Source organism: Lepisma saccharinum, chromosome 11, assembly GCF_977018435.1.
Source record: "Lepisma saccharinum chromosome 11, izLepSacc3.1, whole genome shotgun sequence".
Classification (NCBI taxonomy): Eukaryota; Metazoa; Arthropoda; class Insecta; order Zygentoma; family Lepismatidae; genus Lepisma; species Lepisma saccharinum.
The window spans coordinates 53,413,547-53,440,645 of record NC_139239.1 but is presented as its reverse complement, the minus strand read 5'-3'; positions in this window follow the sequence as shown (position 1 = coordinate 53,440,645).

Sequence of the window (27,099 nt, the reverse complement as noted above, 5' to 3'; positions counted from 1 at the left end):
AAATTGCAGTAGGGGATCAAAAAATTGTCATCACTCCAGGGCAGTATAATCTGTCCACTCTAAATGCTCAATTACCCAGAGGTATAGTGTTAAGTCAAAATTCTGTCACTCACAGAGTAGAGATTGTATCTGCTACAGAAACAGTGGATCTGGGTACTATAGGAGAGCTGTTAGGCTTTGAGAACAACACAAAACTTGAAGCGGCCATCAAACACACTGCTATTAATATACCTAAATTCTTAGCCATAGAGACTCTGAATATTCACTGTAATGTGGCCGAGGGTATCATCACCAAATCAAATGGCATAGGCACTCACAAACAAACTGGCATCATTGCAACATTTAAACCTAATTCTGAATTTATGGAGCCCATCATCTACATTCCATCCCCAACATTATATTTTCCTGTGTGTCATAATAGAATAGATAACATTGAATTGATGGTCACTAATGAAAAAGAAGAATTAGTTGATTTTGCTGGAGCCACAACAACTGCAATCATAGAGATTAATATTTAAATAAAAGTACATACAAAAAAAATGGAAAATATTGAGAGTTATGAGCTACAATCATTCCCTCCAAACAGGAGGACATTTGCAAATTTAAATCAACCCAACACAGAAATTGAGGTTGATCTTGATGTAGGGGATGCCTTTACACACCCCCACAGAGCAGATCTATACATCAAATTTGATGTTGTAAAGCTCGATGGAACAGATTATCCGACAAATTCAAATATAAGATTAGTGGACAATTTTGTGCCGCATCTGTTCTCTGAAATTGAGATCAGAAAGCATGGTGTTGTTATAAACAGAATAGATTATCCCGGCATTACCTCTACAGCTTTGGCCACACTAAAATTATCCAAAACCGAGGCTTCTTACTACAAAATAGGTGGATTTGAGGCTGGTGATAAAATTATATCTAAGAACCACACAGTGCTGTTCCCTATGCGCCTGTTGCCAGGATTCTTTTCAGATTACAAAGATATTATGTGGAAGGGTGGTTTAAGAATCACATTTAGAAGAGCTGCCAATGATAATAATGCTTTGATGAGGTACAGCACATTAAACTCTACAGGGGAAGCTTTGCCTAATACCCTACCTGATGAAGGCAAATGCATTATTCAAACTATGGAGCTAAGAATCCCAGTTGTTGAATATGAGGCCAGTTATGCTCTTAAATACAAAGCAGATATAATAAAAAAATCCACAGATTCCTTTACAATTTTATACATATCAATGTGTACAGCAGCCCGCAACTGGTACTTATTATGAGTTTGATGCTACAAATTCATTCTCCAGTATACAATATGACATGCCGGATTTTGTGGTGGTATTGTTTCAGACTGGAAGACACAATAATCAGGGAAAAAATTCAAGTAGATTTGATAACTGCAACATCAAGAACATATATCTTAAAAATGGTAGAAATGAGGTATTCCCTAGAGAAAATTATAATTTAGACATGTCCAAGGATGATTTCCTTAAATTATATGAGGCATTTACAGCATACAAAAGGGTCACTACTGGCAATACTGACATGTATTACACACCAGATGAATTCAAAGCACAGAGACCCATGTTTGTAATCAACACTTCAAAAAGAAAACAAGTTGTGGTTAATGACAGGACAAACATTAAAATTATCTGTGAATTCCATGAGGCATTACCTGATGACACCATATGTAGTGTTATTCTCATAGGGGAAAAATCATATTTTTATGATGTAAGAAATGAGAGAGTCACAGAACAATTCTAGAAGAATTACATTGTTTTAATATTAGATAAACAAATTGAACCTGGTATCCAATTGAACTTAAACCAGAAGTAAATATATGTGTGTGTGTGTGTGTGTGTGTGTGTGTGTGTGTGTGCTTTTGCAGATGCTACCTTATGGGGACACTCGTCAGTTGTGAATCCACCTTATGGGGACCGCACCGACTTGTGGGGACCAAAATCCGGTCCCCACAAGGAAATCGTTACGAAAATACATTTAGAAGCCTCGGATCACTGCGCTTGAAGTTTTGAGGAACGATAATGGAATTACCTAATAGGAAATACTTGCAAGTACCTGATGGATAGCATCCTTACTTGGGAAAATTTGTTTTTCACGTGTCCCCATAGGGTGGCAAATTTCAATGCAACGTGTGGGATGAGCTTACTATTTTCCACACCAGGTGGCAGAAAAATCGCGTCCGCGTTACACACCCACACGCTCTGGTTTTATCGCCCTTGTCGGTACCCGGGGGGAAGTGGAGTAAGGGGGGAAGTTTCGGGTGGTGGTGCGGTGAGAGGGGGAGCGCATACACACGATTTCTTTCCGAATAGACCTTGTGGGTACCGGAGAATCACCTCCCGGTCAAAGGCCAAGATATTCAAGGTGCATCGGCGCTCGTCAGGAGAGGTTGATACAGTGTCTGGCTGAAGGTCACTTTTTACCCCACAGCTTTCTGGAATTCGATTTCTGAAATACTTTTAATTCTTATTATTTGGCGCCATTACCCTCTATCTAAATCTATGTTTCGCGACCGGTGTTCCTCCACAAGGTCACGGGTGTGCTGCGAACTTTTCTTGTAGTAACAAATTGAATGTAAATTATTTAATCTGACTACCATGCGAGAGATCCGGGTTCGATCCCCAGCGGGGGAGAACCAGTGTATTTTCCACCTGTTCAAGCGGTTCTGGCGCCCACCCAGCGTCGTATAAAGTGGGTATGGAGAAAACTTTTGGCTAAAGAAGGTGGCCATGGACGTGGTGCTGATCACTTCACCCCCACCTTCGACCGTGATCAAGAAAGTGTAGGGTCCAAACTCCATACCCACTTTACTCCTTCATGGCATGCCTTGATGGCAAGAGTCAGTTTGTTATTACACATACATAATCTCTACAGGCGTTTCGGATCCATATAATCAGCTGCATGAATCGTTTCAATAATAATAATAATAATACCTATGAGTGCAGTGAATTGTATTATTATTATTAGTAGTAGTAGTAGTAGTAGTAGTAGTAGTAGTAGTATTTTTAACTGATTATATTGTAACTCATTCCTAAACTTTTAATTTATATCAACAGTGCCGTAATGTATGTTTTTTAGATAAATAAATTTTATGATGTGCCGTGTTCAATACTGGATAATTTATGGTATTCTGCGAGGACGAGAAGGTTGCGGAACATTGCTCAACCTTTACTTTTAGAGATGATCGAGTATTTTGAGGGGTTTAGAATTATCAGAAGGAAAAAGAGGGGAACACCATACTTTCGGAGGTATTTTCTTATGCTCTGGTACCTTAAAATTAACTCAGGGCGTAAGTTCCGCGATTTTTCTTTTACGGATTCCCTTTTTGATTCATCCTTTATTTTCCTTATTTTTTTGTTTACAGTAACTCACTGCGACATTGGCATAAAGAACCAAATTTGTTCGGTTTTCCTGAACAACGTTGATTTTACAGCATTCTACTAGGGGATAAGTAAGATTAAAATAAACGTTAATAATAGTAGAAGGTAAATGTGTGTTATTGTTCAACATTAATAATATTTATGAATACAGATACAAAATCACATAAGTGTGTAATTGGTTTTGTAATGTTTTGTTTGGATAGGTTATATTGTGTGTTGTGTGCCTTAATGTTAGTGTTAGTGTCAGAAGGAAGTCATGAGCTAACAAGACGTCCGTTAAAAGTGTAAAGTTAGAGAGGCCCTATCACGGGTAAATACATGTTGTTCAGTTATTTTTCCCACTTATTTCTCTTTGATTCAACCTCGATAGCGATAAAAGATTAAGATTCAGTTGAAGTGAAGAAACTTCTTTTGGTACTTAATTACTGCGATGTGTAGGGAGTAAAACCACAGACTTAAAAACGAGGGAAGAACAACGTTAATACCTATTTTGTTCTTTGTTTCTTGACTGTAAACTTACTGTTCTCTAGGACACAGCCTATATATTATGCAAGTTCTGTCCCAAAAGTAATTAGACCAATTCTAGAAAAATCGTTTTGTTGAAGGTACTGGTGTGTTTAAGGGGGCTATCGAATTTGAACTTTCTCAGAACATTCTCTGCACATAAATACTATCAATTAAATTCAATATCAATTTCTTTTGCCCGACCCTGTGGCCGAGTGATGTCGACCTCCGTGGCGAAGTGGTTAGCAGAGCGCGCTACAACGCCAGGGGTTCCGGGTTCGAGTCCCGGGTAAGGCATGGGTATTTGTGATTGTCTGTCCTGAAAAAGTCCTGAAATAGAAATGTGAATGAAATGATATGAGTGAATGTGATAGGGGAAGCTTCCGCTTAGGGGGCTTTCCTTTTTTTTTTTAAAAAAAAAAAAAGTGGTTAGCACATCGCGCTGCGACGCCAAGGGTCCCGGGTTCGAATCCCGGTCGGGCTTGGTTGTTTGTGAATGTCCATTCATCAATTTCATCATTTCATCACTCATCCCCATCTTCGCAAATTAGCCTAGAGGCACAAAACGCGAAGTCAAATAAATTAAATCAATCAAAAAATCAATACCAATTTATGCGATGTAAAAATGTGAATAGAATTTATATATTTTCACATATGCCTTTTTGAATGTAACAATGCTATTGTACGTTTAATATTGTTGCCAAGTTGCTCGATGACTTAGAGACAGACAAAGACGACAGTTGCTACCACTAAGTTATCCAGATACCTGTACCCTGCACCGTCCCGTTTCAATTTATTCATCATTGTTGCGGCCTACCAGGAAGGAATCCTTGATTCTTCAAACTGTTATGGGTTTTCAGCGACGCATTTATGCGCAGCAACCATAACTTAGCAGGGGCAAAGGAGACACTTGCTCCCAATTTTTTTTTGGTTTATGGAGATTCACGAGATAATGGTACTTTTGTTAACCTCCTGAAACCCGAGGACTACAGTAATCAGTAATTTTATGATTTTGCAAATGTAACACTTATTTATCAAAATAGTCCTGGATGATATTTCTATGAGCTGCAAAAAAGAAAATATTCTGCTCAACCCCCCCCCCCCCCCATGAGTTAAGCTCCAAATTTTTATACTATAATCTGAGCATACGAAACAAACATTGAATATTTCACTCTGTAAAATAACGTAAAGTTTTATGGTTGACGTAAAAGTGTGGAAGAAACCGAAGGAAAATTAAATTTAGATAAATAACATCATAAAATCGGATCGTCTTAATGTGAACGAAATTAAATAACGTCTATTTCTGCCATGAATTCAATGGCGCTTCCAGAAAATTAGTAAGAAGCCTAATGCTGCTTTTTCACTCTTGCAGATGTATTTTCCCAGTATTTCATATTATTTTTGACCGAACTGGAGCTACAAATTCAAAGCGCGACAAGGACAACTTGAAACGTGACCCCATAAGAAATCAAATCCTGGAACCTATATTTACAAGATCAACGTTCTAACGGCGATGCCCCTACGTAAATTCCTCAGTGTATGTGTAAATAAAATAGAGTAAGTTAGTTACCATATATTTTCAACCGTGTTTGGAATTACAGTTTAATGTGGAATCTGTCCCGGGGAACTTTGATTGCAGCTTCAACCACTCGCTATCAGTTGTATTACGTTTTTCATTTTTCTTGGTAAAGGATATACGTATATTTACATTTGGATGGTCACTGATTCACATCTCACGACAGCCTAAAGAGTTCTCGTTGTCTTGTTGAGTCTATTCAGGCGACTGCTGAGATAGTGCCGCTGACGCTTTATTCCCTGCCCTTTATTTTCACTTTTTATACACGTCATCCTCTCATCGCTGTTCAGTTAATTTTGAGGCCTCCTCGATGGCGCAGTGGCAGAGTCGTCGCCTTGTCATCAAGGGGTCCCTGGCACATAGTGGTTCGGATCCCACTTTACTTCTCTATCTCTCTCTTTCTCTCAATGAAAGAAAGAGAGGAGAAAAGAAAGAAAAGAGAGAGAGAGAGAGAGAGAAAGAGAGAGAAGGGATAAACTGTAGATCCAGTCCCGATTAGCGTAACTGTTCATAAAGTTGACTTAAAACACCAAATCAATCAATCAACCAATTCAGCTAATTGTGCATATAAGCAATGATGAGTAAATAAACAAGCACCCAATCACAAAAACGATCCTTCAATTTTTCGCTTCTCATTAACTTAATTCATAGTTTCCAAAAACCTTTCAGCAGACGTGAATAAAAAGCGTAGGTCGTTCCCCGTGACGTAAGCATGTCAGAATCAGCTGCCTTGTGACTTGAGAAGGAAAGGAGAAACGTGACATGTTAGAAGGTCAGATTGCAATGCCTCGATTCGTGATACCCACGCACATGCTTGGAACCTAATGTCTTGTGTTTCGTTGTTGATAAAAACACAGCAGCCCCAGAGAACATTTGTGGAAGTTGCTCACAGCATGTCCACTGCTCCATTTCGACCTTCAGTTCCTTCGCTGGAATCACTTTGAACTGCATCGTGTGATGTAGGTATATTGGAAGTCAAACGTCCAATCTTGTGAACGTCGAAATACATACATCTTTATTATAAAGTTGATATTACAAAATATATGCTACGAATGATGTGATAAAAAATTAATGGAAGTTATTTTCCTCAGGACGTCTAACTGCCAAGCGGGTGACCAGGGTTCGATTTCCGGGTGGGGCTTGATATACTCTCGGAATTTTTCCCGGCCTTGTCCCCGCATAAAGCGGGTCTGGGCTCACACAGTTTCAAATCTATTGCTACCTGGGGCCAACCCTGAGGGGTAAATTCGGCGGCAGCGTGCTGCTGATCACATCACCTCCAAATGGCCGAGATCGAGTTCGAGAATATGAGGGGTCCTATACCTATATCCCCTAAATCCTAAATATGCCTTTATGGCACGGTGGTATCTGCACGAGGAACTTTACCTTTTACCTCACATTTATCACAATAAACAAGCTATGTTTAATATATATTAAAAAATATAGTTCTGACTGGGTAAAGGCTGTGTAATATCCCACTTTATTTTTCATGGTTTTCTGTAACGTTACTAAACACGATATTTATTGCCATATTATTTTTATATTATATTTATGGATTATCTTATATTCCTTTTAGGAAACTGATTAGCGAATGTGTAAAGTGTTTCTGTCCAAGTCCATCAGCCCGTATGAACGATCAGTGTCTCAAAGCTACAAATTCAAAAATCTGATAGTAGGTAAACACATCCGTCTGTCTGGCCGTGAGGGACAAGAGTCGATGCGAGTTGAGACATCCATATCAACAGAATCTGTTGACGCTACATCCGCAAAAATAAACACAATTTTACGACAAAGAAAATTCTAAACAATCCCGGTATAAATTATCTCCAATCCAATCCAAAAATCGGAAACCGCACATATATTTTCTCCAGATATTTTATATTTATTTATTTATTTAACAAATGATGCCACAGAACATTGTTCCATTAAGACATGCATACATTTTGTGCACTTGTATATGTGCATTACATATATCTGTGCATAACATAAATTGTTTCACTAATTCCTATACAGACGAACCCCTCACCCCTTTCTCCACTGAGCCAGTAGGACTCTTTTGAATGATTGAAATGACAGACTGTTTATATCAACGCTCGGATCATTTGCTACTACTTCATTATAAGTTTTACCCATTTTCCACATCGGAGATATATTTACATAATTTGTTCTAGATTTTGGTACATGAAACAAACCGGGTTTCGGTCTGCTTCTCATTTGAGGTACATGATATTGTAATGCAGATACTAACCCTATAGAGTCTATTTTGTTATTTGCAATTTTATATAACGTGCTCATCAAATTAAGATTAAACTTTTCTTCAATTTTTTCAATGTTAAACTGCGATACAAGCTCAGAGTACGGATTGAATTTAGGATATACTTTGTCTTCTCTATACTTTATGAACCTCAAGAACTTTGACTGAATCATTTCTCTTTCCCTCATATGTTTTTTTTTTTGTCCAAGGGCTGCCATATTACCGATGCATATTCTACGAGTGAGCTTACTAGGGAGACATACAAAAATTATTAATATTGATGTACTTTCTAGATCTTCCCCACATATTTTTATCAATCCTAATTTCTTATATGCTTGGTTAACGATATGATGCATATGCTCTTTAAAACATAGATTTGCGTCATACGTGACACAAGATCCGTGAATTTAGTGACCTTAGCTATTTGTTTTCCTCCCATCTGACACTGGAAGTTTACTTTTATTTCAGCGTTTGTTATAGACATTACCTGACATGTATCAAGATTAAATGAAATTATATTATTTTCGCTCCATTGTAGTAATCTATTTACGTCTGCCTTCAAGTCAAGGCTGTCTTCGTCAGAGCAAATTGTTCTAAATATTTTTACATCGTCAGCAAATGTAAGTCAACGTGATTTCGTAATAATTTTCAGGAGGTCATTAATAAAGAGTAAGAAAATGAGTGGGCCCAAATTGAATCCCTGCGGCACCCCAGAAGGCGTAGGGTATTCCCGAGATATGTTTCCTCTATAATTGACAATTTGCTTTCGGTCCATGAGGTAAGATTTTAGCAGCATAATTGCGTTTTCAGAAATATATTAAAATACGATAGTTCCTGAAGTAAAATGTCATCATTTACCGAATCGACCGCTTTGGCCAGGTCAGCATAGATACCTATTTCCTTTCGTCTAATTCATAAGCTACAAAATGTGCAAATTCGGCAAGGTTTGGGATTGTCGACCTCCGCGATATAAAACCATGTTACATGGGAGATATAGCTGGTCGTACGTTGGCCATTATTCTCTCGTACAGTATTTGTTCAAACACTTTGCAAAAAACTGAGAGAATTTACACTGGCCTAAAGCAATCAACGTTCTTTGCATTTGCCTTTTTTTGGGAAGGGATTAACTTTAGTGATTTTCCATTTTGATGGGAAGTTGTGATGTTCTAAAATGTTATTGAATATTATACTCAATGGTTTTATTTACGCCTTGACCACATAGGGAGGAATGATGTCCATCCTCACTGATTTTTTGGCTTTCAACATTTTAATTGCTTCCTCGATATCATCCAATTCGATATGCGATATATCGAGTTGGGAAAGCACTCCGATTTCGCACTTATCTGATTCAACTATAGAGTACTGTGAAGCATCTTTGTACACCGATAGAAAGTAGGTAGTAAATGCATTTACAATATCGTGCCCATTGTGTAAGATTTCATTGTTGTATTCAAAAGTATTGCTACCTGAATCCCTCTTTTTATTTCTAATATAAATCCATACATTATTTACATCTATCCCTATGTTTTCCTCCGTCTCACGGATGTACACTTTGTACGCTGCTGTTAGCCCTTTCTTTATCTCTTTCTTAAGATTCTTGTATTTCCCTTCATGATACTCTGCGTTGCAATGACCTTTTCCCACTTTTTGTAATGATATAATTTTGACATTATTTTCCTAATAATGTCACCATTGAACCACACAGGATATTTAGGTACCTTGATGCGTTTCAGTGGTACGCAGTCATACAAAATATTATATAAAATATCATAAAACGTATTAGTTAGTGTATTGACATCCTCAATATCGCATAGATTTACCCAGTCATAGTCTGTTAATTTTCGATATAAAGACTCGAAGTTCGCTTTTTTAAAGTTTTATTGAATATTTACATTTTCTGTTCAAGTTGAAACATCGACCATTAATGTAGCCATATGCGGTATTAGGAGATAAAGTGCTTCATCTCTGAGGCATGTTAGATACCCCGTCCTCCATATTTATTCGACATATTTCATTTAACCTTTATTCAAATGGGAATAGGGATAAGTAACATATCAAACATCTTTGACAGTTTTCGAGTTCAGGAGAACCATTATTAAGTACGTAATTTTATATTATGCAGACACTCAAAAACGAATAAAAATCCCTTAAAAAGGATTTCAAAATGTGATATTTCAGAAAATTTCACGTTATTTCGGTATGACACATGATCCCCTTTCGAATTAAAAAATAATAAGCGACTTTGAAGTTGGAGCGGGAATTCTTGGTGCACTCTTTAGTCCAAGACATAATGGTAATGATATTATTGGTTTAACGTTATGCGTTGTCATGAAATTGGCTGGTTCCATGTTTTTGCCTGTTTATACGTCGGTACTTTTTGACACCCCGTAACTTCGAAAGTAATACAGATATCTTAAAATCGGATTTCACCATTCAATTTTTCAGAAAATTTTACATGAATTTGATATGTCATTTGCCTATTCCCATTTTTAAAAAAAGAAGAAAAACTTTCTATCCACTTTCATCAATTCATTCTCATTGTGTTGCGATTAACCTAGAGAGGTAGAAAAATATCGTAGAATAACAAAACAGGAGAAGAAAGTAACTCCTACATACTGCACGTGATTGCATTCACGGTTTATAATATCTGTATAAATTATATGGGTGTTTCTCTTTCGACTTTCGAATCACCCTGAATTTTAAAGTGGTGACGTGACCGAAACTGTTCCAGGTATAAATCGAAATTTGTCAAACCAACCGGACGCGTTATTAAAAATCTTTTATTTCATTGTTGTAGTCATTCACGAAATAATTGGATAGATAGTTAAAAACCATAAAATAGAAGCGTAGATAGGTAAAGGTAAAGTGTTCCCCTGTGCATAGCACCACGCCATGAAGGCGTATAGGGGGTGTGGGGGTAACGCCCCACACTTTCTTGATCCGGTCGTGAGTGAGGGTGATGTGATCAGCATCACGCCCCTGACCGCCTTTACCCCCCAGGGTTTCCCCCAGGTACCCATGTTATTCGACGCTGGGTGGGCGCCGGGGCCGCTTCCACCGTTAGAAAAGTTCCCGGATTTGAACCGGCCGGGGATCGAACCCGGGACCTTGAGCATGGTAGTCAAACGCGTTACCGACTGAGCCACCGCGGCGTAGATAGGTAGACCTATCAAATACTAGCATGGAGCGGTATAAAGTATCTGGATGTGAATATCCGTCTGTTTATGAGAGGCAATGAATCGAAAGTCAACAATGAAAATATTCTTATACTTAAATATCTTGGACTCAATTAAAGCTACGAACGTGTAATTTGATAGATATTTTAAATAGCAACTTCCATGGGCGTAACTTGAGACCTAACTTGGGGGGGGGGAGGATCGAAATTTTTTCATCCCATAACTACTGTATTTGTAAAATTATAAAGTTATATTAATATAAAATCAATTTTTAATTAAACTTTTAAAACCATTAATTATTTATTGGAAAATTAACAAGCCGAATAGAAATTTTAAACACACAGCAAACTTTTGTTGTTATACTTAATTTAAACTTAGGAGATAAAAGAGCATTCTTCTTTCTGGTTGCAAATATTAGTCCTTGGGGGCTTGTTTTAAGGTGGCCTTCCCCACCTGAAAATACTTGTTTCAAATGGTACATGTTAGAAATTTTAATATTGAAGGAGTTAAGGTCTAACTGTTTCAACAGTGAATAAATGATGATCATGCACATTCGCTGATGCCAGAATTATTTAATATATTGCAAACTGTCCGCATTTAAATATTCAATTTAATACTTTTGATATTTAAAGTAACATCTGGTTATTCACCTGGGAATTTACAAATACAATTGTTGTCAATATTCTTTAAACTGTAATCAAGGGTCCCAGATTCGATACCTGGTGTAGGCCCATAGTGATTCGGATTCCACTTTAAACTGTAGGTCCAGTCCCGATTATCCTATTAGTGTATAAAGTGAGGTTAGAACAACAACTTAACAAGATAATTTATACGTCACAAAGCATGAAACTTTTCAGATTTGTTGACTTTCTGCTATCCTCTGTGCACGTCCCAGCACTTGAGCCGTAGAGAAATATCGACTTGTATGGAAATTTTCACTCTTATATCTTCCACGATTTCATGTCATTTCCGGTGGCCGTGAAGAGCAGGACTTCCTCCATGCCGTAAGGACCACACAATATTTCCAAAGCCCTGAAATACCTACTTTATAAATTGGACATTTAACCAATGTAGTTCTCTTTCTAAATTTTGTAGTATTTTCTGTGAGAGGGCGCGATAGTTCGCTCTTTGTATTTCTGCCATTTTAAAGAATAAGAATCGGAGCTCAAGCATGTATATACGATGACGTCCAAAGTGTACCTGGAGAGGAGAAGGGGTGATTCTGAATTATTTAACATCAATTTTTACCCCTGTATCCTCATTAAATAATAATACATTTCAAGAAAACTGGTCATGTGCTTTGGCCAGAATTTCAGGCCTTTGAAAACTCTGTACCATGGTGTGCAAAGTATGCAGTACGGTGTGGGGTTGTTTGCATGAATTTAGTTTCATTTTGCACAGTATAGTTAAACTATTTTTTAGCGTGTAAAACACGTCGTGTTATTTTACAATTTGTTTGCAGCAAGTTTTGTCACTCATGTTGAGCAGTTAATACCTCTAGCGCATAATGGTTCTATTATTGCAGAAGAAAACTATGAATGAGCCCAGCAACTCATCAATTCCTCCTCTGTAAACGATATATATTCTTCAAATACAAGTGATAGAAATGCAATAGTTTTGCGCTATCTATGTTGAAAAATGATGGTACCCAGCCACGCAAGATATGTGGGCTTTAGACGGGAATTCCTTCAGTATTTGGAATCATGTGAGACGTGGCATCCCCAAGAGTATCCGTGAGGTCATAAACATATATAGACCATAATACAATTTCGAAGGTGTTTTTATGCATAGCCTATTTCGATCTTTATATAGCATATAAATCCGATCCGCCACATACCACATATAGCACACAAGTATGAGTGAAGCTTCTAGTTCTAATGAAGCTTCAGGCCTCCCCGATAGCGCAGTGGTAGAGTCCTCGCCTTGTAATCAAGGGGTCCCTGGTTCGATACCCGGTGGAGGTACAAAGTGGTTCGGATCCCACTTTAAACTGTAGGTCTAGTCCCTATTAGCCTTACTGTGCATAAAGTGGACTTAAAACACAAAATCAATCTAACGAAGCTTCAGTTTCCTTTCTTGACGAGTTGCGTCCGAGTAAAATTCATTTATAATTTTGGACCTATTAATATCATTCGTTTGTTAAATATACAAAACAGCAATAAGGCGAAGTATTTAATGCTCAGTAGTTTTGAGTATACAGTGTATTGGTCCTGAGCTTTCGAGGGCAAGAAAGAATGCTCACAGCATCCTGAACTCACGGAGGTTGTCAATAATGTTTTGAACAGTTCATTTCAAATTTGGAAATGTTCTCGTAATGTTGTTCCTCACACACAAGAAAGATCTATGTTGAAACTCATGATCAGTGTCCTTATATTCACACATTTCTGACAGCACATTGAGTTCTGAACTATTTTCTGTTTCTGACATTTTATGTGTGGAATATACCTCTCTTTCACTCAACACCTGAATTTTTTTTAGGGGGGGGGGGCGGTTGCCCGCCCTTGCCCCCGCCAAGTTATGCCTATGACAACTTCTCTCGGCAAAATGTTCTCAAATGGTTTGTCTGTTTGTAGGTGAGGGTAAACAATTTGACAACATATACCTGTCGATTGCTCAGAAATAATTGCAAATTGGATTGAAAGTAGTCTTAAGTCTAGTATTATGGAATAATTGACATGTCGATAAAATTGTTTGTCTGTCAATGTGAGTTCAACTATGGATATACTACTTTCTGATTAGTACCCATAGCATAGAGCATTCGCAGTTACACTGTAAACACCGCTCTAACTTCTTTTTACATATCTACGACGTGACATAAGCATGAATCATGAACTCATGAAATAAGTGGAGGGATTTTCGCACCTGCATGCTTTACTTAGAATTTCAACCTGAGGCCCATAACGCTATGCTTGATCATTTTTACGTACACTGCTGTTATTCTCTAATCAACCAGCCCGAATAATGAAGCAAATTTGCATGTGAAAATTTAAAACTGTGGGTTAACTTTTTCATGTATTATAATTATGGGCGGAAAATACATAAAATGTTATCTCCATAGTTCGCTTTTATTCATCGTACCTTCATCAACTACACTCTGTAAAAAAAAAATTAGCATCACTGTATTCTTATTACGGATGTTGACAATTTTGAGTTTCGCATGCATGCATCTTTCCTGCACAACTTGAAATCAATTGATTGAAGCATTGGTCTGGTATCACTGCGTAGTGTGGTGTTATTCTTTTGTTGATTTAGTGTTTGGAGTGTCCGCTAGAGGGTGTTGCAATCAGTTACTGCTGCAAGGCTTTGTAATCAATTGTCAGGAATCTGTAAAACGATTGTTAGTAATGCAACTTGTTACGTGTTTTATGTTGCAAACTAAATGTTCATTATTGACAATTTGGATACGTTATCATATTTGTGAAATGTTCTGGTGGTGTGTAGTGTATTTGAGCGTGTTTTCTCGAAAAAATCGGCAGAAAGTGTGACATTTCACCATGTAAGCAAGGAATGGTTCTTGCTTTGCATATGGATGGTCATTCTCAGAGAGAAATTCGTCGACAACTTCAAATGCATCGATCCACAGTTAGCCTTAGCCTGCAAAAGCAACAAGAACATAGAAAATCATCACTGAGAAGTCACTGTGGCAGAAAGAAAAAGACATCACCTCGACTGGATCGTGTGATAAAGGACATGGCACTGAAGAACAGAGGAATGAGTTCACGCCAAATTGCACATAAACTTCAAAATGAGGTGGGAGTTAATCTTACTGATGCTACTGTACTATCCAGACTAAAAAAACGGGGTGTTTCTAAACACGTCCCACGTAAAAACCCCAGACTAACTGACGCACATGCAAAAGCTAGACGTGAGTGTGTCACACGTTATGGCGCATGGAATGATACAGATTGGGAACATGTGGTATTTTCTGATGAAAAACTATTAAAATTGCTGGCGAGTGACAGCTCAGTTAAACTGTGGATGCGGAAGGGAGAAGAACTTGCAAAATCTTGTATTTTAGAAACTCAAAAGTTTTGTGGCAGTGTTATGATTTGGGCATGTTTCTCTGCAAAAGGGATTGGCAGGATGCATATTTGCACAGGGACCCTAAAGGCTGACCAATATCTGGAAATCCTGAATTGGAAAGTTTTACAAACTGCAGGAGATCATTTTTCTGGACAATATTTGGACTACTTTATTTTTCAAGATGATAATGCAACCTGTCACCGTGCTCAGGTGGTGAATAACTGGTTTCATAATATGAATATTGAAAGACTTTGGTGGCCGCCCAACTCTCCAGACATGAATCCTATAGAAAACCTTTGGGCTATGATGTGCAAAAACTTGGTAATCAGACGTACAGGTCAAAAGAGGAACTTATGGCAGCAATTGTACATGTTAGGAATGAAATTGAGGTCGAATATTGTCAAAATCTCATTCATAGCATGCCTCGAAGGTTGGAAGCACTTAGGAAGGCCAGGGGTGGCCACACTAAGTACTAGTCAATGTATTTACTTACTATCATTATAAATTGACATATCATGATGCATTTAAAACCTTTGTTCAATCTTTTTACTTGTAAAAATTGTCTTTGTGCGAAAACGTTCCACAACTATATTTGCAATAATTTTGTTATTAGTTCTGTAAAGTTCATTATGTACGTAACTATGACTTAAATAATAAAAATATATTGTACAGATATAGTGTTTTATATAATTGTTAGGAAAACAAATCGACAAGTCGAATTAAATCAATAAAACAACTGATAATTCACGAGCGAAATGCTGACGACCAAAAATAATGAAGTGATGCTAATTTTTTTTTACAGAGTGTATTTGTTTCGTTAACGGAAATGTCGAAGTTGCCAAATTCCGAACATAACTGTGGTACAACTTTCTGCACATGGAAGAAAAAAAATTATTTAAAGTTCTATGTAAAATGAAATACACTAACCGTCGGAGTGGTCAGCGCCAGGGGCTTGAGTATTCTTTCTGAGTATCACTTAATCAATTTCGTCTAATCATCACTCATCCTCATCTTCGCGACTATCCAAAAGTGGCAGAAATTCGAAGTAAAATAAACCAAATCAATCAATCAATCAATGAAATATACTAACTTGAAGTTTACAAAATATATTTACATGTAACTCGTACATAATCAATTTACAATCAATTGATGGAAATATATTTGTTAATTTGCGGTGATTAGAAGACAGTCAAAAGTTATACTAATTCTTGACTTTGGTCGTTGAGATGTTCTTAAAACGTGCTCATTAAAATTTCCGAAAGCAGATATTTTGATGCATTAAGGAAAATTCAGGCCAAAGCAGATATCAGAAGAATAAGTAAACAAGAAACGAACATTAAGAAGCAAGTGTGACCTTCCACACCGGGGCGACGCAATAAGCAACTCAGTTGCCTGTAGATTGGGTGACTCTTGGAAAGGTTCGTTTTTTTCTATAGTCTAGTTGCACCGTTCACGTGCAGTGAATGCTACTTTGAAGATTGCAAAGAAGATCCAGGTGTTGTATCCCTTGCATTTTGTTGCTTTGGTACGAAACCCTCTGTTGCTTCAAGCAAGTTGCTTGTCTCCTGTACGTACTTGATATTTGTATCTTTTGTGTGAAATCTTCGTAACATAAATGTCATAGCCAAGAAAAACCTCGGAGCACTTGTAATGGTCGGATTGAGCATTACTGGTTTTGGAAATATGTTAATTAATTGCTGGCCAGCTACAAGGTGTAGGGTAAAGTAATATGTTTTTCATGTGTGTACTTTTATGTTATTACTGGATGTAAGTGTATGTGCTCATTGGATTGTGCTTTACTGGATATTAGATTCCCCTGTTTTTTATCACCCCAGTGGGGGAGATGTCTTTCCAAAGACCGTTACAGTGGAATTTTCCAACGCTATGTGGTCCACGTCCACGGACATTTACCCAGACTATAAAAAAGCCAATTAGGCTTTTATAGAAAACAGTGTTTCCCCATCTTTCGACGACGAGGAATATCTCCTTGAGTTTAGTCCACTTTTGGTGGCTAGACTATTATAAGAGTGTAGCATTTGGTTTAAGCCAACCCCTGTTTGCTGTCCCAAGCCCCCTTTAGAAAAGTTTTGAATATTTGGCTATTTCCGTATTGAATAATTGATGCCCAGAAGAAAGAGTAAAGGCGTGAGGAAACGCATTTGTAATGAACGGAATATAATTTAAGCTGAGGGTAGGCCCGAAGAGATAGTTTTGCTAACTCTGCGGTAAAGGAAGTGCCGATGGTGTAAGCCATAGGTGCGCAATTATATTGATTTATAGCTCTGTTAATTTGGTGTATGCAAGACACACATGGAAACGATATGTAAATATGTATATATATAACAACGTATAATAAACAATATAATCCTACTAGAAATGTTGTTGCTGTTGTTGATTTGGTGTTTTAAGTCCACGTTATGCACAGGAAGGCTAATCGGGGCTGGACCTACAGTTTAAAGTGGGATCCGAACCACTGTGTACCTCCACCGGGTATCGAACCAGGGACCCCTTGATTACAAGGTGACGACGCTACCAGTGCGCCATCGAGGAGACCCTACTAGAAATGCTATGATTTGCTGAATTAACTCTAAGAACTACAGTACTGTCCATTTTAAACCAGTTGTTTATTCACTTTCTGTACATGTATAACGAACCAGGGACTAGAAAATATAAATTGTGAAACCCCCCTTTCGTAATTCCGGCTCAAATATAATCTGCTCGCTTGGCATCCAGGGTGAGGTGAAAGGAGAGATTTGAAGAATTAAAGCAAGAAGTAATCCAGAGGGCCGGATAGAAACCAGGGACTGGGGGCTAACCTTTCAAAGAGGGGGGTTGCACTTTCACACACTGATCCTAGGTTCGAATCTTGGGTAATCGATGTGTGTTTGTTCCGTCATCTGTCTCATCAATTCATCCTTCATCCTCATTGTATTGTGATTAACCTAGAGATGTAGAAAATGGACGTAAAATAACAAAACAGAAGAAAGTAAGGTATGGACAACAACGTTCCTCCGAATAGAGGAAACATTTTATTTTGAAAATATCAAAGAGCTTCTGTCAACATTACAGTGTCGCCGAGAAAGATAGAAGAAAAACGGGGGACCGAAATATCTTTTTAGGAATAGTCAAATTTTATTCCCATTAAATATCGCATACAAAATGCATACTTGAGGTAAAAGTTGGTTAAATGACAATTTTTCTTGTAGGGACAATTTTTCTTGTGGGAACAATTTTTCTTGTAGGCTAAGGTATGTTCATGTACGCATGTGTCAAGCATGTGTACGACCGTGAGGTGCCGCTCCTCAACCCTTTTATTCCTCAAATCCTGAATTGTTTATCATTGTAGTGAACAAAGTTGTACAATTGTAATCAACAGGGTCGTAACGAGTAGTTTCATTGTGAAGCAATTAATCTTCGTTTTTAAAATATATTCTAGATTTGTGTTTGAACAAGTTGGAGCTAGGTTTGCAGCTTATAATGTTCTCCATGGGTATCGAAGCATTTAATAATGCCCTGAGTTGTCCTGAAGCACAGCTTCGAACGACATTATGCAGGTGTGTCTACGAAAACCAATCCAGTCAGCAAATCAACCATCAGCTTGTAGATCCACTGTTTAAATTAATAGCTTATACCACTCGCTTATAGCAAGAAACTGAATGTGTAGATATTTGTGCGACATGAAAGCACTGTTTCTGTTGTTGTGGCAATGTTTGTACAATTCAAGATATCGCAAGAGGTTAGAGTATTTACGCCAGAGGTTAGAGTAAGTTTAACTTATTGAAACAAGTTCGCCACTTCTACCCAGTAGAGGCACATAATGGTTTGGATCCCAAATTAAACTGTAGGTCCAGTCCCGATTAGCCTTATTGTGCATAAAGTGGACTTAAAACACCAAATCAATAAATCAATCAAGTTCGTTACTTCGCCGAAAGAAAAACTAAACATCTCTCAACTTACAGCATTTTGTAATCGCGCAAAGTAGCGAAAATCCATTCTCCTCCTCCTTATCGAAGGCTATGACCCAATTTTACTCAAATGAATTATCACTCTAGTCCTCAAAGGTATACAGCGACTGTAAAAAAATCTGCCTAAAAGCTCTAAATTTACAGTAATTGCCATCTTAGCAGAGTTGTAAGTTTTCTATTTTGTTCCCGCTCCCCTCCCCCACCACCTATGCACTCAAAAGTAAATTTCTTACTGGCAAATTGTACATCTATTGTTTTTTGAATTTCGATGATTAAGCTCTGAATATTTAGTTTCTACAGAGCGTTGCAAATGTCAAAAATGGGTAAGTAGTGAATATGCATAAATATTTACATACATACATAAATACATACATACATATGTACATATAGGTAGGTATATGCATGGATGTAAGGTTAACCCTAGAACACTACCGTGTTCCAATATTACAGTGTAACTACCGCTACGTAAATTTTACGTACATGAAGGAATCTATTTTTAAAACAACCTCTACATCATGAAAACAAATTTCTATTCATTGTGAACATTATTTTGTTTATTTTTGCTTATATTGGAATTTTATTCTTAATTTTAAAATGTATAAATATGGTTTTATTAAATATAGAATATATTAAGAGAAGGTCTTGCTTGACAAGCCCATTCGTACATTAAGAATGAAGGCGAAAAGTTCGAACAATGAAAAGCAAACAATAATAATATTCATAACGCTGTAAATAAGGAACAAATGTAATTTTTAAGTCTTGCAAGAAAATAGTGCATGCTTTCAAACTTTCATTTTCAAAATCTAAGTATCCAAATCGAATTTACAAATATCAAAATTACGTGAAAGATATTTCTGGTTTTACACAGATACGTAAAATTGACATACATACATAACAAACCAAATCAAGACGATCAGAGCTTGCACCCTCCTTATATGTTGCCTTATGTCCGACAGACAACTTGAGGCACTGCTAGGCAGAAGGGTGAGTGGGTGCGAGGTGGGAGGAATTTGAGTGCAAAGCATACGTAAATTTTACGCACGGTAGTGTTCCACAAATTGGCTTCCCACAGGAGCAGTATGTAGTTGTCATCCTCCTTTTCTTGTAGTTGCAGAAACTGCAATATTTTCTGTTCCCTTGTGACGTGGCTGCTACTGTACTTGTCTCTTCCTTCCCCAGTACCTTCAAAAAGCATGAACTGAATTCGTGAGAATAGTCTCTATTCTGAGTTGCCCTGATTGTTGTAGAAGTTGTGAGTGTGAATAATGTATCCATTGATCGCTGCTATGTTGGTCATATTATAGAAAAATGAGATATTATAGAAAAATTCACGCAAATCTTACGTGAATACAAATGGCGTTATTACTACATGCACGTCAAAATTACGTGCAAGATTTTTCTTCTGTTACTATCGCTACGTATTATTGACGTACAGAGTCCCACATAACGCACAAACTAAAGACGTTCACTGCTTCTGCCCTCCTTACCACAGTGCTGCCACGCGCCTGACAGAATGATAGAGGAATACCATAGGCGGAGGGGTAGGTGGGTGCGATGTGGGAGGTAGGGGAGGGAAATGAGCGCGAAGCACACGTAAATTTTACGTACGGTAGTGTTCTAGGGTTAAGTGACGGTTACATCCAATGGCTGGAATCCCTCTGTTATGCTAAATGAAATGTGGTATGTATCATCAGGAAAGCAGGTCAATATTTCTGCCAAACCTCTCTTTTTGCTGTTCGTGTTGTTGTTTCCTCACTATCATTTCAAGCTTATTTCTTAAAAAATAAAATAATGCGGGTTCAACCTTACTTTACCCATCTTTGCACACCACTAGGTTTCGTGCGAATTCTTCTCTTGTCTTTACAGTTACACAATATTTCACACGCATTTGTTTATGAGAGCTGTCAATTCGTGACAGGCCAGAAGTCGCTAGCAATGCTGTTAAGAAAGCACAAACTCCCTTGCTCCTTCAATGTTTGTTTTGATCTGGTGGGGCCTACACAACACTAGGCCCCATCTCACAAACAAGGGTGTTCTAGGAATAACCAAAGAGACCCGGGAATTATGAAACATACATTGTTTACATGAATGTAAAATTAAGTACATGTCTGTAAGTAACTCTCAAAGTATCTTGATAAAAAGTTTCGTTGCAGTTTGTGTCGTTCATTACAAACAGACGTTTATTATTATTATTGTTATTATTATTTTAGGCTCACCCTAACTCAAAAAAATTAGTACCTTGGGGTAATCCTCGGGAGTAAGGGCGGCCGGAGTGTGGTGCTGAACACATCACCTCCAAAATGGCCGAGATCAAGAATACGTGCTCCCACCTCCCCTAAATTTGCCTCATGCACGGTGCTATATGCGCGGGAAACTTTACATTTTACCTATTATTATTATTAAAAATGTGAGATATCTATATGCTCTTTGTGGTATTAGTTATTTCTTCGTTATTTTACGTCGCTTTGCGTTGGTTCGATGTGGCTTACAGACTGGGTATTGTTTGTCTCTTTCAGTACGGAATAAACATAACTTGATTCGGAGAGCATTGGGTCGCCCACGTCTTCTTCTTGACCGCGTACGTGACTTCATATGTTTAGAAAACAAATTCAGATTGTTTCCACTTGACCTTGGAAGGGGCGGACTATAATTGTGTTTTGGTTCCATAAAGAATGCAGCGTGCTGTAGAAAATAATTGGAATGTATATTCTTTCAATAGGTCGCCGCAGTGCGGGATGAAAAGGAATGCTTCCACAACTAGTGTTCAGCTTCAAGCCCTGCATTTACCTCAGTAATAAACAGATAAGGAAAGAAAAAGGGAGAACCCCTGAAGACGCTTATTGCCCTGGTGCCTTTAAAATAAACAAGGGCGCCAGATCAGCGGAATTTCTGTTCCCCCTTTTTCTTTTCCACCTTCTTTATTGACGGTTTCAATTATATGTATGTACGAGGCGCTAAACTAAATCTAGTTAACGTCTCGTGGATATAGTGGACCAAGATTATTCCGGCGTTCTAGAAACGAACTTGGTTGTAAGATGTTACTTGCTAGTAATTGAATTAAATTAATGGCATCTGCATTGTTAGTAATAAAAACCGCGGTAGCTCAGCTAGCGTCTGACTACCATGCGAGAGACCCGGGATTTTTTCCACCTGTTCAAGCGGCCCTGGCGCCCGCCCAGCGTCGTATAAAGTCGGTACGTGGAGGATGCTCTGGGAGATAAAGGCGGCCCCACCTTCGGCCGTGATCTAGAAAGTGTTGGGCCCTAACTCCACACCCCGTATACGCCTTCATAGCTTGGTGCAAAGCACAGGGGAACACTTTACTTTTTATGTTAGTAATGAAACAAAGGTTGGGGAGCGGGGAGAATGTGTTAAGACAGAGAGGAAAAAGAGTGGTATTTTAGGAAGGTTATTAATTAAATGAGTTAAGCAGTGTGCGAATTAAGCGAAGGGGGTGCCGGTGATTTCCCCACCACAATACATTTTATCCCCTGCAAAAGAAAATTATTTTTATCCCTGCCAGAAGTGTTTTTATGCCTTTAAAGAAAAATGGAATTGAAATGATATATTATTCCATGTCTTAACTATGTAACAGACACAATTGAAAAATCATTTGTTCCTTAATAGTCCAGTCATAAGATTTCCCTGCCCCAAAGTATGCACGAAATTGACAACCTCACCGTGCCGACACAACAGAAACTCAAATTTTCGTGGCATAGTGCTGATATTTTACATTTATTAAATTGTTCACAAGAAACTTGTAAGATTGGCATTAAGTATGAACTTGGCAATATACAGTTTTTTCGTGTATGAGTTTGGGTTTACTTAGAATCAGGGGGGCCGCCAGGAGGTGGGGAAGGATGCTTCATCACCCCTTCATTTTCTTCCTCACGGCGTCCACCATCCCTTGTTCAATTTGTTAAACCATGTCATATTCAGCGTAGAAAGGTTTTGAAGTGAGATCGGTATTACTGCATACAACAGGCAAGCCATCGATCTTAATCTGACATCAGGCACGTATCCAAAGGGGGAGGGCTTTGGGGGCTCGAGCCCCTCTGAAAATTTTCTGTTTACACTAGATAAAATGAGGCTTTTAATTTCTTGAATAATGTGATCATAATTTGAGAGTTATAATTATTGAGACAAGACAGAGAATGTTCTATTACTCTCTTATTGTTAATAGCACGTATCCATGATGGGGATCGGAAATTTTTCAATTTACTTTAGAAAAAAATAGTTTTTTGTCTTCTTGAATAATGGGACGATGACTTAAAGAGAGAAATAATTATCAAGGCAAGACGAAGAATGTTCTATAACCCTGTTGTTCATAATATTGCACATAAACTTTTCTTGCGCTTGAATAATGTGATCATAATTTAAGAGTTATAATTATCGAGACAAGACAGAGAATGTTCTATTACTCTCTTATTGTTAATAGCACGTATCCATGGTGGGGATCGGAAAGTTTTCAATTTACTTTAGGAAAAAATATTTTTTTTGTCTTCTTGAATAATGGGACGATGACTTAAAGAGAGAAATAATTATCAAGGCAAGACGAAGAATGTTCTATAACCCTGTTGTTCATAATATTGCACATAAACTTTTCTTGCGCTTTCGGTGTTGTCGCAGCGAACTTGAGCACTATGGAAAGACTTGTCAGCATTTGAAAGCTGCACAACAAAGGTATCGCCACAAGTAGGACGATTCGTTGTAATTTTTAATCTCTGGAAAGCGCGAGAGGGAACGTTCTTGAATAAGAGAAGGAGTCGAACTACTACTGGGTATATTAACGAACCGTTTTCCTGCTGAACGTTCTAGAATATGAGAATATTCAATTTCAATAAATAATGTGTCCGAGATAAAGAGTGGTATCCCCAGAATTTTCGGAAGGGAGAGGGGTTATGAATACTATTTTTGGTGGTCAGTCTTCATTTTGCAATATTTGTCTGTCTTTGACGTTCTTTTTTTTTAAGGAATACTTTGTCAAATGGTGTTATGACCCCACCAACTCTCCCTTGGGCACGTCACTGTAGACAAATGAGTAAGCATTTGATCATATTGGGAGACGAAACATTAGATGTGTTGGGAACTGTGCATTAATTGTTTCTCGATCCGGCTATATTCGAGAAAACTTCCTTTGTTTCGTGCCGATATATGACAAGACTGAGGAAGCTGTGATAGACATCTTTGAACAAAGTAAAATAAAGCAGATCAATGAATCAATCACAATTTTGAACACTTGCGAGTGCCTGAATGTGGACAATTTGGTGGGTTTCGGCTTTTATAAGAGCTCCAAACATGGGAGGACAAGACACATTAGTGGTGTTCTGGTTCGAATCAGAGAGAAATATTCGAGAACTGCCTGCGTTCAGTTCGAAGCCCACAGTTTGAATCTCGCTTAGTCGAGTGGATTGCTCATTCCGTGCATGTGTAACACCTTCGTAAAAACACTCACAGATACCACAGATGTTTTGATGCCTGGTGAGAAGAAATGGACAAACGCACATACTCAGATGGTTCCGGCACAAGATATTAATGCTTGGAAACAGAGGAGTCGTGTGGTAAAAAATGTTCCGATTTCACGTTCTGATTAAAATGATCGCCTTACAGTGGCAACGATTTAAGGGATAGTTGCTCCCCATTTTTTTGCTTCCTCACTATGGCCTCTTAATGGTAAGCCTTGTCTACGAAGAGAAAGTAAATTTTCCTTGCACCGCCCCTTACCCCAGGTTTTGGAACCCAATAGCCACCACTGGCCTTAAACATGCAATTCTGAGGTTCTATCTATACCTCTTAAAAATATGTTGTTAGTGTAAGACTGTTTGCTTGTATAGAGTCAATTGTTTTTATGAGCCATTGTTGCTTTCCATTGTTATGCGGCAATAAAGAGGGTCCAAAATACAGGTTCCGACTGTATTTTTACTTATTTCGACCCGTAATATCTTGGTTAACCAACACTACCCATTTTTTTACGCTGCATGGAAGCTCACTATTAGCACTCACTGAAATAGCACATAACTTGGATATTGACGCTGTTAGTAGATATAACCCTTTAAATACTAAATTATTGCAAAATCCGCAACTTTAGAATTAGGCTTTTCTCAAAACAGCAAAAGGGAAGAGTAAAACTTGGTATGCAAAGTTTTCTTTTTTTTTTCGTTTTTTTCTTTTTATTGAAAACTCGTAGTGGCGCTGTCGGCCACCAGAAAGCAGTTAAGTAGCAGTGAGGAAAATGGCTACCACTGGACAGCAGAAAGTGTTCTGTATTCTCGTTCAGCGGCATTTCCGAACAAGATTTGTGGTTGAACCGCCTTCTGCAAGTCAATTAGAAAATGCTACAACATTGGTGGAATTGCGTGAGCGCATCACTGCAGCCATAGCCGACGTGGACCCTGACATGCTAGGAAAAGTTGTGGCAGGAACTTGATTATAGACTAGATGTGTGTCGTGTAACACGTGGATCACACAGAGAACATTTATAATACCCCAGGAAAAACATTTTGCGTTTTTCAATCTGTGTGTGTAATATCAGTCATTTACGTATCATTACAATGAAATAAATAGACACTGAAATCGAGAACATCATTTTTTGACTTACGCTGTATGTACTCACACATGGAAATAAAAAATCATTGGGGCCTCGTCCTATTTTTGAGGGGAAAACATCAAAATGTTAAGAAATGTCAATGTAAATTATCACACTTCCTTCCCTATCAGAAAGAGGAACAGAACTTTCTCCTCCCCTTCTATGTTCCAAATGGAACAATTCCTGTCTTGAAAAGTTGTGATGGAGTTTCAGTTTTTCTTTCTTTGATGAGTAGCGTAGTGGTAATGCCATCTCTTTGTAATCAAAGGTCTCCGGGTTTAATGCAAAGTGGAGGTACAAGTTGTTCGGATTCCACTTTAAACTGCAAGTCCACAGTCCCGAAAAGCTTTTATGTTCATAAAGTGGTTTTAAAAATAAAACTCTAACGAACTCTACATACAGTGACATACCAAGGACTTTCGTTAGCCCCACCTTTTCCTGCTTTAGACATTTTTTTTACTGGGCCAAAGAGGGACTATGATTCCCTACACCAGAAATGCCCATCCCCCTCAAGGCCCTGAACGCAGTCCCCCAAATCAAGAATTTCAAGGCAGCAAGCATAAGGATAATAGGCCAAAATTCATAACTAGATTCGATCATCATAACCCCCCAATATTATTTTCATAAATATAGTAACTGATTTTAATTTGGATGCAATAGCCTGTCAAGTGGTCGATAGTTATATCTTAAAATGTATATTTTCGACACGCAGAAAGCTAGCATATTGATTTCTTAGATAATTTGAAATGTCAGAAAATAAATTATGTGCATGCAGTGTTTTTGGTTGGGGAATAGATGTTAAAAAGCCCACAACTTAATGATAAGATAGAAAAATCTAACTGGGTACACCACTTGCATACCCATGATTTTTCTTTTCGGAGCCGGCCGGAATTGTAAAGGTAGATATTACATAGCTGCTTCACTTTGTTCTGGGAGAAGACGGGATATAAAATATTTCATAAATATTATTTTCTTGCCTTCCTTTTTAAAGTTGTTCAAAGACAAATATCGGGGGGTCGTTTTAAGGGGAGTTTGCTTTTATCATTTTGCCCTTTCCAGAGTTTTTACTGCTTTCATTTGAAAAAAATAATTTTCTCAAAATTTCAGAATTAAAAATTTTCTCAAAAATTCATAGGTAATTGTGGAGCTACAGCACCATCATCTCCCCCAACACCTACCCTGCGTACACCAGTGGGGCAAACCAAATATTCATGCTGCAGTTGTCTTAACCAAAACTTGTTTGTTCGTATGACTGATTCAATTATCATTTCATACACAGAGCTGTTGATAGTGAAAATAGAATTTGTTGCCTCCTGCAACAAATTTTCCTCTTAGGCTTAGAGTATTTCAAAGTAAAAAAAATCTGGATTATGTCTCACGTGTAAAATTCACTTTCTGCGACAAGTTTGATATGCACATCTTACATTACATATTTTTCTGTTGTATCGGGTTCTTTACAATGCGTTTGTATGTAGTATATTTAGTACAATTATGACAGCACACGGAACAGACAATACAGTAGTATTTTTAATAGAACTAATTCCTTAAAATGGTGCACCTGCAGGAAGAAATGGCACGGGCCAAGTCCTGTGAATAGGCTGGATGGGGAATAAAGTC